Source organism: Thunnus maccoyii, chromosome 19 (assembly GCF_910596095.1).
Source record: "Thunnus maccoyii chromosome 19, fThuMac1.1, whole genome shotgun sequence".
Lineage (NCBI taxonomy): Eukaryota > Metazoa > Chordata > Actinopteri > Scombriformes > Scombridae > Thunnus > Thunnus maccoyii.
This window is the reverse complement of record NC_056551.1, coordinates 12,149,367-12,163,128: the sequence shown is the minus strand read 5'-3', so window position 1 is coordinate 12,163,128 and position 13,762 is coordinate 12,149,367. Positions and strand designations below refer to the sequence as shown.

Here is a 13,762-nt window from a genome sequence, read left to right as displayed (position 1 = left end):
AGCTGTTTTTATATGTTTAAATATTTGTGTGGTTTTGTGTGTTTTCCTCAACTGCTCATGGGAACAGATGCAAACAGTTTGTCCATGTCATAAATCTGTGCCACAGAGACAGAAACACTGTCACACTGACAGCTAGGCTGCAAGCACTGATGAGTTTTTTTTAACCTGTGGCACTAGAGTTGGGGAGCGTCTGAATTTTATCGATTCTGATTCTGCTCACTGATTATGGTTCTCATCGGTTCCCATCGGTTTCTCATTGGTCATCTCATTGATTTCAATTCCAAAATGGTAAAAAAAAAAGAGGTCAAATGTTTAGATAACAAAAATATCTTTATTCTTTTAAGCATCTACTTGTGTTAGTGTGAGTGCTAGCGAGGTGCTAGCGCCGGCTGATGACACACTCACACTCGGAGACCACAAAACATCAAACACTGAATGTTCTTTTAGATGGACACCGTGCTGCTTTAAATGTTTGGTCAGACTTGATGTTCAACCTGACTCACAGCTAATTAGCTTCCCACATGCACTTTTCCTTGTTGTTTTCTTTAATAAAGTGAAGCCACACTTTACCGCGGTCCACCTTTCACTACTGTTGTGACGTTAGCCGTGCATGCTCGTATCTAAACAAATCATCACGCTGTTGTGTTGATGTATGATGTAGACAGGTCCTCACAGATAGCCACGTCCTTGCAGATATGTAGCCTTTGTTTGCGATAATAAAGAGTTATCATGTTTAGGAACCGATAAGCAGAACCAAAATTCAATTTTTTTAATGGCAATTTTTCTTGGCATTTTGGATTTGGTTCTAATTTGGATCTGGTTTTTGGTTCACAACCCTATGTGGCACTGTTAGTTGCTGCCTTATATACTGCTAACTGTGATCTAAAATAACTTTTTGGCTATTAAGACCCACTAAACCCACCGAATGTTCCGATGATAATAGTGCATTTCAGGATCTCAGTCTGTTTGTCTGAGGGTTATGACCAGTTTCCTGCAGGTAGTAGACAAGATCAAATATCCATTCATTCGGACACCAGTAGCGTTTGGGAGCCTCTGTGCAGTGCTGTTCTGAAACGTGAGTCAGTTCCTTGCGTGCATAATGTGTGTGCGTAGCGAGTGGAGAGAGTGCGCGGCTGAAAAGTGACGTGAATGCGAGCAGAGGAAATGGTTAGCAGTAAGTTGTAAATTTGGCAGTAAATGTACAGACTACAATGTGTCAGTTAATAAATGTTGCAGCTTCTCTGAACAAAGAAAAGTCTCGTCTGTTGTTTCCCCAACTCCTAGAAAAGTCAAAGGCCGAAGTTAGTGACAATGGGTTGGCCTAACCTGACCACGCTCACTTAAGGTGGACTGACCTTTAAGGTGGACCAGCTATTCTCATTTTAGTGTCAATCTCAGTCGCTCCTAAACAGACGATGGAGATATGTGTGGCTGCTGAAATACCCACAACTTTTCCCAAGCACAAGAAGACTTTTTCAAATTCTGGTGTCTTCAAACAACCAATTAATTAAGAGTTGTTAATTGTGGTTAATTTTGTATCAATAAAATAAGAGATGCATCGACTATTGTTTAAGAACTTCAGATATTTCAATGCTGTGTTTCTTGAGCCTCATCCTGATAGTTTGCTGTCAGGGGTTACTGCACCACTGTCGGGTATAAAATATGGGAAAGCAGACAAACAAGGAATAGGACAGAGAAATGATTTGATAAAACTGATTAAAACAGACAAAGGTTGACAGGCAGGCAGGTTTGGAAATGACCCAAACACAGAAATAAACATAATCCCTGACAGAAATAAAGACATGGACACAAAGATAATTGCACAACTAATCACACGGGCTGCCGCAAATTCGTCTGACAGAATGACAAACAGCCATATGTCGCATCTTGTGTGTTGTGTCAGCTTCCCTCTGCGCTGTGTCCTACATCCTCTGCCGTTTCTCTCCATCTCTCTGCTTCAGTCTACATCTTTTTTGCGTATTCTCTCTCCTTCCTGCTGCCGCTTCCTTTGATCGCACAAGACTTTCGAGGAGAGCGTTCTTCTGTCTCAGTGGACACATGACCACACACATACACACACACACACACACACACACACCACTCTTCCCTCATCTTGTCAGACAAACCTTTGATTCCATAAAGCGCCTGTCGTGTCTTCCCCTGTCAACTACCAAAGTCATTAGGAAGGAGACTCATTACCCCGACCCCTGAAGCATTATGGGGGAAATAAGCGTTCAAATTGCTGCAAAATCACACAGAGACTCTGATTAATAATACAGCGTGCTAAATTACCAGCTCTGCTCGGGAACATGGACTGCTCTCATTAGACTGCGGTTTCTACAGGCAAAGATGGTAATGTGTAATGAAAAATAGAGAATGCCTGGCTTTTAGGTTAAGTCAGCAAATAGTACACTATGGGAATTTCAGGGTAGACGGGTGATGATGGGTCTTAAGTGGTCGTATTTACGGTATGTACACTGTCTTGCTCTTTGCATCTGTTGCAGCTAATCAAGATAATAACACATTCTTATCTCCACTCCGCTCTTTCCTTTCACAACAGGAGAGCTTTCTTTCTCTTGCTCTTTCTCCTCCTGAATACTATCTTTCCACAGCATCTCTTTCCCTCTTATTGCGTCCGTCTGCTTTTTTTTCTCCCATTTCCCTTTCCGCGTTGGCCTTTGCAGGAGCCAGTCTGCGATCTCACCGCGACGGTAAATCTTGAGGGTAGAGCTCAGCCCTCTGACACTCTCCTTAATGCATCATGAGCACCGCAGCAATTGCGTGTGTTTCTGTGTGGGCGGAGAGCAGACTCATTAATTTATCTACAGTGAAGCCGGCACTTAAATCTCCATGACTATCTGCAAAACATTCTGTGGCCTGTCATAAGTAATGTGTGGGTTTTAAATGCTCTAATGTGCTCGATAAAAATAGAATCAACGTCACTGACAAATGCTAATTATGTATACCCACATTTGCCTTATTGTTGATGAAGATGTTTAGCTGAAGGTAATTTTTAGCATCTTTTAGCATCCAAAGTTTGACTGAAACAGCTTATCCAAGACCGAAGTGTGGGCCTTAATAAAGTCATCACAATGCCTCCTTTCACATATAGTGAAACAAAATATGAATATACAGTATAACAAAATATTATCACACAATCACAGGTGTTTAATTGTTTTCATGCGTCTGTTGCTGGAGGCACTCAAGCCCCTGAAGCAGAGCAAAAGGTCAGAGGTTAGAGGTTAACGCATTGGAAGAGTAGGGACAAAGGTCAGGAGGGTTTTGTGTTACTATGTGTCTTCATGTGGTGTGTTTGTGTATCCATGTATGCCTGCAGGAGGGGGAGCTGAAATCCAATTACTAAACCTCAATCAATAAAACCACCCACTAGAAAATGCACACTGGCCGTTATCAGCTACTGGCAACACATACCTCCGTTTAAAAATATCGTCATGTCTTGAAATCATGACAGGATCCTAAAGTAACAGTAGTGGACCCCAAAATATGTGCTGCTCCTTTCACTCAACTGGACCAACATGGCTTGACACAACTGATTGAGCAGCCAATCAGTTACAAAATATGTGTGAGCCTGTGAATTGGCAGCTATTTTGATAATCAAATTATTTTAATAAAAATAATCTTTAGCTGCAGCCTTACTGTGAATAAAAATATAGAACTAAAAGCAACTGTAGGTCTGAGTGTGTATCAGCTGATAGACAGATGATCCTGGTACATTTCATCCAGTCTGATAGAAAAACTGAAGTAAACTGTAAGTAAAATACTGATGATTGCTCCACAAAATGTAACATTTTACATTTATCAGTGATGAGTGATGCCTGTACTGCCCCTCCTTGCCATTTGGATCTGATTTGAGACACTACTGTCTGCTGAAAGCTGGTAAATATTAATTAGTGGGCAATAATCTATGACAGACCACAAATAAAGATAAATGATGTGTCTGACAGCAGGTGTTCAGCAGGGGTCTAATTACTATTGACACGTCTTTTAACTCAAAAAATTAATCATTGTTGAATTTTGTTTGTGTCACGATATTTTCAAATCCACATACACATGTAATACTACAATGACTACAACTATTACTACTTTTTTAATAACTGTGGCAACATAGATGGGAAAAGTGGTGAAACAAAAGACCAAGAGAGTATAGCAAATGCTTTGTTAGCGGTATCTATAATGTGCAGCAGTTGTGAGTTTTATGGTTATGGGTTCATGGTATGTACTGTTTAGGTGGTGTAGAGCTGCAAGAGTCCTGTGTAATTAAAATACAGTCTGGTAGCACAGCAGACGCCAAACTATAGTAAGCCAGCTGGAGGCTGATAGTGTGACTACATCCACATACTGTAAGAAGCAGATTCTCTAAATGTAAATTTAATCATTTATTTGTTCAATTCTGAGGAGCTGCAACAGCATAATACAGTGTAAACAGGTGGAGTTTCCCAGTCATATATAGCCTCACCTGAGCAGCTACTGTATAACGAGCCACCACTTTCTCTCCGGATTAAGAAATAAACTCCTTGACAGAAATGGAATGAAGAAAAAGTGCAAATGGCTCAAATGTTTAACCACCCGTGCAGTTTGAAACCGCATCCAATCATTTTATGTACTTTAAGCAGTTCAGAGAGTGTGAGTTCCTGGCGTAACTTCATTTCTGAGACACAACAATCCCGAGAGTCCTGTAACGCAGGTAATGTTGCTGCTGCTGCTGCTGCTGGGATTGTCTCTAAGAAACCGTATCAAAGCATCAGACCCCCTGCTAGGCCTTTCTGCCAAACAACTGAAGTTCTGCCAGTCTACAGTGTAATACACTGATTAGTTTCATATAGACAATACAACTAGTCTACAGGCATTCAGATTCATGTCAATATGATATATCCAATCATTAATATGGAAAGTGCAACTGTTCACTGCAAAATCTCAGTAAGAATCACAACGAAATAGCATTTTGAAAAAATTAGACTGATGCATTTCCTGCCAAACTAGGATGTGACATAATGTGGGATGGATCATTCAAAAGTGTTAACCAATGGAGAGGTAGGTTTATTTGATGAAAGGGGTGGCATTGTTTAAAACTTTGTGATGTTATGGGTTTTTTGTATTAAAGGATAGATTCATAATTTTTCAAGTCTGTCTAAAAACAATATTCAGGTGCCCAAATGAACACTGAAACTGTTTTTTTTTCTTGCTGTAATCAGTCCTCCTGTTCATGCTGGCCATAGAGATCTTTTCCTAATTTGCCTTCAGTGTAAGTGATGGGGTGGCAAAATCCACAGTCCTCCTTCCCTGCAAGAATATATTTAGAAAAAGTTTATTTGAAGCACATATGAAGTTTCAGCTGCCAAAATGAGTCAACTCTAGTCAATATATTTCAAAGTTACTGTCTTTTTAGCGCCAGTTTCCCTCTTTTTGTTACAATCTTTCCTCTGCAGCTGAAGAGGAAAACACTGTCCATCGAGAAACAAAGAGGGAATTTTTACTAAAAAGACTGTAACTGTAGAAGATATCCACTTTATTTGACTAACTCAGACATCTGAAGCCTCATATTATCTTCAGATCAACTTTTAAATATATTTTTTTAAATTTTTCTCAAAACGAGGACAGTAGATTTTGTCCTTCATCACATTGTAAGCACTAATGATCAGTATGAACAGAGGGAGTGATTACAGGCGTGCAAAACCTCTTTCATTGTTCATTTGGGCACTTGACTGTTGTTTTAAGACAGACATGAAAAAATTATGAACCTACCCTTTAAGCCTACTGTTACAGTATGACGTACCCACTGAAGATACTTTGTGTATGACATGTATGACACATCAGCCGACAAGCTGAAAAAGTCATTTCTCATTTCCTTGTGCAAACAGCTGAATGAAAAACATCAATTAATGATCTATGCCCGATCCAACCTGAAAACAAACTGAAAAGGCTCCACTCAGTTTACCTCAACCCTGTCCCCTCTCTTACCGCTCCCGGCTCAGACACTGTGGGCTGCGGCGGCGCTTATCATCGACAAACAGCAGAACCGGCACAAAAGGCCTCAATCTGCCTAATCTCTGGTCAAACACAAGCCGCAGCATCATCGCTGCTCAGGGCAATAAACTGCTGCTTTATGCCGGAGCTGTTCAGGGGACACGCATTAGGACTTTGCTAAACGGACCATAGAGATTTGCCAAAGCCCCGTCTCCAGGGGAACTGTTGCCTGGGTTACCACAGCCAACAGGAAGAGCATTTCATTTCTGATTAGGTAACCTGTCAGGCTACAGAACAGACTTTTATTTATGCTACTTAAGAAGTATAAACAGAAAAAAATAAGCATCCCAGGTGAATGTCTTATGAATTTCTTTGTTGTTCAAATTAGGAAAAAGTCAGCCTAAAATTTGCTCGTGGACACTTCCTGGTTTCTCAAAGAAACTTAATTTGTTTCTTGATATCTGTATAAGCAGCTGTATGAAGAACAAAGTCTGACTAAAACTGACTCAAGGATTTGAAATAGAGAACAAGAGGGGGGAAAAAATGCAAAATTGCATTCCACCATAAGGTAAGCTGTCATTTTAACATCCTTTTAATGTATTTCTCACCCGATCTGGTTGCCATGGAATTTCTGTGGCCTGTATCTGTTCTTCTCTAATCTTCTCCTCCTCCTCCTCCTTTTCTGTGCTCCCCCCTCTTTACACTGGCACTGGGCCAGTCTGACTGTCTGCCAGTTTGAAGCGTCCCAGCATCAATTACCTGAACCCAGCACTCACATATTCCCATAATGGCTCTAAAAACCTACACACGCACATACACACACACACTTACATACATGCCTCGCCCCCACACAATGCCTAATCAAAATACACACTTATGACATACTAGAACATATCCACACTTTCAAAACCCTCTCTGTCTTTGCATGTGTACGCACACATTTTCACAAAATGAGGACACTGAATAATTAGGAGACTGAAAAAAAAAAAAACAGTTTCAGTGCCTACACAGACAGTCATTTCAATTATCTCTATTCCTCTGGCTGTCTGGCTGCAGTCTCTTGAAGGTGATGGGCTCAGCTCGCCACAGTTTCCTCTTGGACTTTTAGTCATGAGGAGCCAGTTTGCTATTTTATTCTCCTCAATGCAGGATCACATGCTTATCACTGTCCTGAAGAACCACTGCATCTCTATCCAGCATGTCTATTATATTATACAACATTTTTTCCTCGAGTCTTATGAATGATTTTTGACAGATTGATGTTAAGACCAACAATGGCAAGTGGCCAAACCGACTGCATGTCATTGCTAGTCTCTTTACAGCTGCATTGTGATATGATAAACAGAGATGTTTGAATGAAGCAACCTCTCCTCTTCTCTCCTCTCCAGCCCTAACTCCCACTCCCAGGTATTTATTGTATGTGTTCAGCCCAGGCCCGGTCTCCTTGGCAACAGGACCTAGCAGAGAGACACAGGAAGCTCTGAGTAGACCTGTGTATGTGTATGTATGTGTGTGTGTGTGTGTGTGTGTGTGTGCGTGCGCTCTTTATCTGGTTCCCTCTGGAAACGCACACAGGCACACCGTCCTCCATGGCTCTGCTGCAAGGACACGACTCATAATAACCCAATGTCATACTGTCAGTTAACACCTACACACAAACACAAGCCAACATTGGAAACATTAAAAAAAGAAAAGCACGTGTAGTTCTTACCAGCACTGTACTGGAATAGAACATTATGTTATGTAATAAATGCATGGATACAAAAAGCACACACTCTTTGGGAAAATGCTCAGTTAACACTACAGTATTAGATTCCTCAAAGTGAAGAGCATCACTTTCCATCAATCCAACCTGCCGTCAACTATCCATCTATCCATGTAATGTAATCATAAGCTCGGATGCATTACTAAACATTTTCAAAACAGAGATAAACTGCTCTACCAGCATTGAATTTCTTAAATAAAGTGTGTAAGAGAAGACATAAGAGGACTGATGTTTTGCCGTGCTAACAGTAGGTCTTTTTTAAATAGTCATAGTGGCATTTTCTGATCTGAAACATGCAATTTGTGACTACAAAGACAGTGGGAAAGCTATTGTCAGCATGTTTAAAGGTTCAAAACTGAAGGGGGAGGTTAAAAGTTGGAATTTATTTGAGCTTTTTCACCAAAGGAGGAGAGCATGAACAAGTCTGGCCTCCAAAATAAACAGTGTCTTTAGAAATCACATAAGTCTTGCTCATGAAATCTGTCTGGTGCTAAATTTTGAGCATAAATTGAGGCAGAAAAAGTGACAGAGGCAAACAAAGGAAGGAGGGTTGACAGAAAGTGAGTGAGAGGGAAACAGAGAGGAGAGAGAGATGAGACGAGATAGGAGGCTCCCAGAAGCATTAACTACTAACTTAGAGAGAGACAGTGAGGGAGTCAGAGTCTTTCTTCTCTGGCGCCTCGAGGGAGGAATGATATATTCAATTTGGGTTAAAAGAATGTGTTTAGAAAGGAAACACAGTGAAGATGGGCCTGGAGTGCATGCGAGACATGGATCGGAGGATTAATGCCTCTTCTGTGTTTTTCTGCTGGATGATAATTGAGAGATTCAGGAGAGGAGCTTTTACTGAGACAGATCAAGGCTACAAGCTGTCACTGGAAACTACAAACATGGCCACCGGGGCAGCTTACTGTCACTCAAAACTGTACAAAATGTTTGCTAAAAAAAAAACATCCTGCTTCTGTTCTTCATTTACTCTCCTCACTTCCTTCTCTCTTCTACCTTTTCAATCACAATTCTCTGTTTCTCAAAGCTCCTCCTCTCACATCCCAAACTTTCTACTAATCATTTCATTGCTCTCCTCTGCTCTTCTCTCTCGCTCTCTCTCTCTGGGGTGATGACTGATATTGAGGTGCCAGTTACATGGCCTGCTAGGGTAACATTAGCCTGCTTATGTAACCAGACACTACAAGCAGAGGAGAGCATGGCACTGCAGGTTGTAGGGCCACGGGTGTACGCCCACGGCCGTCACTTAACTATAGTACATTATGAGAGAGCAGTCAACCATATAAGTACTTTTAGAGCTTCAATTCCTACAGGCAAGAAAGCTAACATTGGTTTTGCTCAACTAAACAAAGCAGAACCAAGCACATATTTTGTGATAAGATGGAAACTATTAGTGCTGTGTGAAACTAATAGAGAGCAGCATCCAGATTCTGGTGCAGAGGCAAGAAAACATCATTTAAAATCACACTGACACTAACAAATTACAAGAATACAGCCCTATAACATAACCCCTCTCAATAGTATGTCATGCAGAGTACTCTGTCTAGCAAGGGACTATAAATTAAAAAAATGTAATCCTGTTCTCTGCTTAATATTTCTGTTTTTAACTTCTTGATTTTGTGCTGAAGTTCTTTGAGGAATTTACAAAGTCAAGAGGTTGTTATATGTAGCACAACAAGCTAGTGGAGCTCTGTAAACAGAGCCGCATTCCTGCACATTCCCATACACAGAACTACTTTCCTGAGAATGAAAATGTGATCACTGTTAGTCTTTGGAACCGTTTCTAAACAAACTACCATAACCATTTAAGGAACGTGTCACCCAGTGCAGCTGTGTGGCTCACTGACATGTTTTTTTTATAGTTTCTGGATGACACCAGAGGTCTACGGCACAGAGGAATACGACATATCAGGCTTTGGATATGTGCAAAACACTTGCAAGCAGGATGAGTTCATTGTTGGTTTGGCTCTCGACAATAAGAACAATTCTAGTATCAAGTGGCGTAGTACATACTTCATACTTCTGTTTATCTAAGAATACGGATTTTAAACCATGGAAACATGTTTGTTTTTCAGAAAGACTGATGAAAGAAATCCTCGCTGAGAGACTGCATTGAGTTATAGACGTAAGTGGAACACAGACTGGCCCTGAAGGGGCATCAAGTCTGGCGTTACAACCCAGAAGCCTGAATGAAAGTCTCCTGCCCGATCAAAGCAAGTAAAGTAACCTTTTGGGGCCAAGAGACAGACACTTCTGATGGACTAACAAGAAAAGCAATAAAAGCAGAACTGAAGCTAAACTAAAAATACATACATCAGGAGGTGAGTGTGTTACAGATGATGATGAAAGCACATCAGGTTCCTTGTACTCATTCAGACAAAAGCAGATTTCCCCATGGAGTGTGGGCGTCCTCAAACTCTGTGGAAACGACCTCCTTTGGTGTGTGTGTGTGTGTTTGTGTGTGTGTGTGTGGCAGAGCAGGTGGGGGGTGGGGCAGCTGCATGTGGAAATGGTGCACAGCAGCACTGCACGCTTTCTCGACCACCAGACAGATGTGCAAAAAGCCGCAGTCCCACATGCTTATTACATAGCAAGGACAAGGCAGGGGAGCCGCGCGCACACACGCCTGCGCTAACGTGACCTCATACGGAGCAGAATGCACCACAAGGACACATGAATGCCATCTATCAACAATGAGGCGTATTCGTGTGCAACTGTACTCCACACACACACAAACACACACACACACACACACGGGTAAGATTTACATGTTTTGTGCCAGCCCGACGACAGATCCGAAGTTCCTCATCAACACACAGACATACAGAAACATTAAACTCTGTATGACCCAAAAGCCCAAAAGAAAGACAGACAGTGTGTGGAACTACGGTGGAAGAACAAAGGAGTCATTTTTGTCATTATCCCTGTGAGGCGGGTGTGTGACAATGAATCAGGCCTGTCTCACCACTCCGTGAGCATGTTTGTATGTATGTGCTCTCATGTTGAGCAGCAATGCAGTGGAGCAAACTGAAAACGTTGCTTCTTAACTAAAGCCCAAAATGTCCTGCTGCCCTTGAGTCCAAACACTTTCTGCCTGAAAACACTTGATTTAACTTTAAAGGGGACATGTCCTGCACATTTCCAAGTCTATATTTATATTCTGGGGCTCTACTGGAATATCTTGACATGATTTACAGTTCAAAAAACTCCTTATTTATCTTATACTGGTCCTTTATGCAGCCCCTCAGTTCAGCCTCTGTCTGAAACAGGCTGTTTTAGCTCCTGTCTCTTTAAGGCCCCCCTACCCATGAGCCCACTCTATTCTGATTACCTAGTTTCTAGAAGCTGCCCCTCATGAGGCTACAAATTTGACTTCTTTTTCTTGGTCTTTAGTCAAAATAAAAACTTCAACAAGTCAACACGAGGAGGAAGTAGAGGTAACTTTGCAAATGAGGCGTTCAGAGCAGGCTGAAGCCCTGGCCTTTGACTTGCAGGGAGCATTTCTACATACGTTCACTTCAAGTTTTGGAGCTTTGACCATGATTAACATTTGACATTATAACAGTGTAAAAATAACAGAAAATAACACAAAAAGCATGATATGTCCCCGTTAAGACCAAAAACTGCAGTGTAACTACAAAATACAAATTTTTAAGTGGTCTCAAGTCCTTCACTAGAGTAACTGGGAGAGAGAAAAAGTGACTATTTGTTGATTACCAATCCAGATCTTCCAAATAGAGGGTTTTCTGCCCGTCCTGCCTGTCTGCTGTGTGTGTGTGTGTGTGTGTGTGTGTGTGTGTGTGTGTGTGTGTGTGTGTGTGTGTGTGTGTGTGTGTGTGTGTTTGTGTGGGTGAATACAAAGCTGAGAGTGAATGATAATGATGATGATGATGATGATAGGAAAGTCATTATGCAACCGAAGCACAGCATCACATCACTATGATTAGACTAGCCAGCTGTTAATTAAAGAGAAGCTGGACTCAGCTCAATCTCATGTTGTTTTTAGCACCACTGGACCGAGAGGACACAGAGCACACTGAGGGGAAAATTACTGGTTTACATATAAGGAACGGATGGATGGACAGATGCACAAATGGATGGATGGTGATTTAGTATGCCTTATATACAGTTTAGGAATTAAAAACAAGGTTAATTGGCAGAGGGGATGTGATATCGGATCATTTTTTCCTATAAAAATCTCTCATAAGGCCCAGTCAAAGCAAAAAGTGGAACAGCGAAATTCATCCAACCATCTTCATCTTCTAAAAGCTTTATGATGTAGTGTTGTAGTTATGATGTGCTCTCATTGTTTTAACTTGACATAGAGGACAATAAACTCTCATCTTTTATATTTTTACTTAAGTAACATGCTACGCTTTAAAAGAAATAACTTTAGCTCATCATCCTTTGACTGTATTTCTCAGTCATGATGAAATCCAATCAGATATCCATTTAAGATATAAGTATACATGCACGACGCAGAGGCAAATATATAACAGTCACAAGGTTTAAAGAAAAATAATACACAAACACACAGGGGAGTGCAGCAAGGAAAAGAGAATCCAACACTGTTAGAGTATTTTTAGTCTCTTCTCTGCTTGGGGCTATGAGTAAAATCTGTCTGAGTCTCTGATTCATCACAATGTTATTTTATCTGATGTAGAATTGATTCTCCAAATGTTACTTTCAACTATAATTTCACAGCACCAGAGCAAAGAACACATTTACTGTTCACTGTTTACTGTTCGCTCTTTTGTTTGTACCTTTGCTCGGCTTTGATAATTTGGCCTTTCTGACCGAACCTGCTCCCACAGTTTTTAAGATTTAAAAACAGAGGAAACACACTGAGGTTCAAATACAGCACTGAATCTATTAGCTCTGCTTATTTCAGTCAATGCTCAGATGATACAGAGGCAGTGTATTTCCATTTCCATACCAGTACCAAAACAGTAGTATTGATAACTTATTTTGTGGAATATAGACACGTTTTTCTACAAGCCAAACTTCTCAAATGCATCAGTGTTTAATGTGTTAATATTGTCTCAATATAAGTAGCCATGGAAGAACTTTTCCTTTAAAAAATATCTTCAAATTAGTAAAATTATGATTTAAATCTGGAAATATGTGATCAAAGAATGAGAGAACAAGCTTTCGATGACAGCTTTTGACACTTTTGTTATCTAATGCAGACATATAAATAATTAACAAGCTGAACTAAATCCAAAAACCTCAGTTTTTATATTTTTTCAATTTAAGTTTGTTCAATTGTTTTTTTGCGATATTTTTGTTCTTGTATGCATACAGATACCCGACTGTCATCCAGGCAGGCAAATAAGTCAAAAAAGTCTATCTAGAAACCATAAAGCAGAGTGTAAAAAAAAAAAAAACAGAGCAAAATAAATCATGATTTGGCTTGAAATAGAGCTGTGACCTCAAGAACAAAAATCAAATTAAAGTGTGAGTCTCCCTGAGGTTCTCAGATCTGCTCTGCAGAGCCACAAATGCAACTATTCCCTCGTGGGCGTTGTGCGCTCCACTAATCTGCCCGCCGGAGCGTCTGAATGAAGGAAAAAGAGGAAGGAGACGGAAGGGGAAGACGATAGATGGCAGGAGTTTGTGCATGCGTGTCTGCATCTTGTTTCTACATAAATGTGTGGCAGTACCTCAGCGTGTGTGACTGTAGGTATGTGTTTGTTAGTATGTGTCGTCTTCTAGGTTACTATGCTGTTGTCAGCCATGTTGTTCTGTTCCAATGAGCGTTCACATCAGCATGCTGCCGAATAAACACTGTAGGCTTACACACACACACACACACACACACACACACACACACACACAGATGAGGCTCACTGGGTGGTAAGCAAGGCTGCAGTGTCTCTAGACACTGCAGTGCTGAGTGGTACATGTTATCAATCATATTACGCACTCTGTCAAGGAACATGCAAACACACAAAAAGACACACAACATTTAACCTGGTATATAGATCTTTGACTATAACACATTCT

General features: G+C 40.8%; 1 protein-coding gene across 1 annotated transcript in view; it reads right to left on the bottom strand.

The window, feature by feature from the left end:
• Positions 1 to 13,762, bottom strand: part of bcr (BCR activator of RhoGEF and GTPase) — an 87,885-nt gene that overhangs the window by 43,512 nt on the left and 30,611 nt on the right. The gene's annotated exons all lie outside the window — the stretch shown is intronic.